At 60.0% G+C, this 2,252-nt stretch overlaps 1 protein-coding gene across 1 annotated transcript in view; it reads left to right on the top strand.

Annotated features, from left to right (window-relative positions):
* Nucleotides 1-2,252, top strand: part of TNS3 (tensin 3) — a 173,628-nt gene that overhangs the window by 76,153 nt on the left and 95,223 nt on the right. The window lies entirely within an intron of this gene.

The following is a 2,252-nucleotide window of genomic DNA, read 5'->3' as shown; positions in this document are numbered from 1 at the left end:
CTTTGAGTCCAGAGGAGCCCAGGATGGCCACATCTGTGGGATAAATGCTGTGATGGGAACCCTCCCTGTGGCCCCTGCTACCCCGAGGGACTGAGCTCGAGAAACCCATTTCAAATGGATCTCGTGGCAAGAGTGAATAAATTAGCTTGCTGGGGGTTTGTGGCCTGGGACGCTTGGGGCCTCAACAGCAAGCCTCCTCCAAGCCTTCACGTATTTAATACTGGGCTTACGAGCTGACCTTCCCAGGGCTGCGGGGCAGAGGGGATCCCGAGGAGGCCCGCGATGGGGTCATTCTCGTGTCCGTCCCTGCCTGGTAAAAGGTGTGGGCCTGCAGAGACTAGGATTCCTGGGTGTGTCTGATAGCCAGACATTTCCCAGTAAAGCTTTATTTGGCTTTTGACATGATGCCTTGTGTGTCTGAAAGAGCACGTGCACGGGAGACAGGGCAGATACAAGGGAGCAGGCACCTGTCCTCTCTCCTCGGGGCGCATGCCCACTGCGGCCCATGGGTTTCTCAAGCTTGGAGCCAGGGTGGCCCTCCCGCTGGGCCTCCTGCCACAGCCAGGGATGGGAGCGCTGGGGAACAATACTAGGTAACCAGCAAGCTTGGGTCCCAGCCCGCGTCTCCCCGCCATCTGTGCGCCCCGTGAGCCCCGTGGAGGTGAAGACAGGAAGGCTCAGGAAAAGATATGCCCTTACAGTGGCTCCTGAGCCACGTGACGTGGTCATGCTAGCTTTGATACGCGCATGTGCACACGTGTTCAGGGAGAGCTGAGCGGTGTCAGGTGCGGATCACGTGTTTAGGGAGATTCGAGGAAATTCCCACGATAAATTTCGGCTCTTGTCACTGGTGGTAAGGAATGCGTTGCTGGCACGGAGTGACGCACGTGCTGTGCAGTTAGTCCCCCGCCTGGACACGCGCGGTTCCTGCACCTTCTTGCTAGTTGAGATGAGGCGTGGAAAACTCATCACAGGGAGTTCCTTTCCTCCAAAGAAAGAGGAGAGGGTGGGAGGCCGAGGAGCTGTTTGGAACAGGGTGCCTACGCTGTGTGCTAGGGGAGCGCTCAGGTTCCCACCCCCTTTGCCGCAGGTGAACCCCGCGTTCCCCGTGGGCTGGATGAACTGGAGGCGCGAGCCTTTCCTTTTCTTTTGTTCCTCCTGTCTTCACCCGGGAATTGCTTTGCTTTTCTTGGGTGCAGCAGGCGCTTCCTGGTGGCCATGAACACATGTGGCCTGGTTCCTGGCCCTCCGTGTCCGGCCTCCGCTAGCCAGGCCGCGGGCTCCGGTCACAGCTGCCGCGTCGGCTTGCGGAGGACGTGCGTGTTCTGAGAGGGCATCTGCGTGCGTGCTGCTTTTGTGGACAATAGGACGAGGCCGCCCCAGTGGACAATTCATCAACGTTCAGCGTGTGTTTCTCTGTGAAACGTCTTCTCACCCCTCCCTGACATGGACACTGGAGTAAAATCGGGGCGTAGAGAGGGGAGATACGTGGGTTGTGGATCCAGTGTCCCTAGCACGCTGCGATGCACCCGGGGGCTGGCGGTGTGCGCAGACCGAGCAGCACGCGGGCATGTGGTAGGGGGTGGCTGCTGGCTGCCCGGCTTGTGTTTGGGGCTTGCTGATCGTCAGCTAGCTGCCTGTGGGCCCCAGAGACTGTTAGAGGGGCACGACGTGCTGCCTCTGGGTCAGCGTCCCGGGCTTGGGGGGGAGCAGGCCCGTGGCTGGGCACGCAGAGCCATGGGCCCTGTGCTGAGCTTGGGCTCATCGACGTAAAGCTTTAGCCGTGGACGTGACCGTCACGGCTGGAGGGAGGTGACAAGGGTGCAGTCTCCTCTCTGTCCACATGCTTTATAGAAATAAATACACGGATGACCTTTGTCATGCGTCTGTCTCTTAGGAGTGGTGCGGTCGGGAGGGGGATGGGTTAGCTTTTCTTTAATGAACTTTCTGGTCACAGGCATGCTGATTATAAGCCTCAGGGTGACCTTTACCACATCATAAAACCCACGTCTGCTTGGCGATAGGCCTCCGGCCATGAGCGGCAGAGAGCCCGCCGGGGTCTCCCCATGGGGTGGGAGGTGAGGGCAGAGTGACCCTGCTGCCTTTAGCGGGGTGAGGTGCTTACAGGAGAGGGGGACTGTGACAGCCCCATGGCCTGACCCTGCGTGGCTCTGGGGGGACCATGACAGCCGTGGCCTGACCCCGTGTGGCTCTGGGGGGGACCGTGACAGCCCCGTGGCCTGACCCCATGT

This window comes from Mirounga leonina, unplaced genomic scaffold (genome assembly GCF_011800145.1).
Source record: "Mirounga leonina isolate KUSES-001 unplaced genomic scaffold, KU_Mleo_1.0 Mir_199, whole genome shotgun sequence".
NCBI classification, from domain to species: domain Eukaryota; kingdom Metazoa; phylum Chordata; class Mammalia; order Carnivora; family Phocidae; genus Mirounga; species Mirounga leonina.
This window is presented reverse-complemented; position numbering and strand designations above follow the sequence as displayed.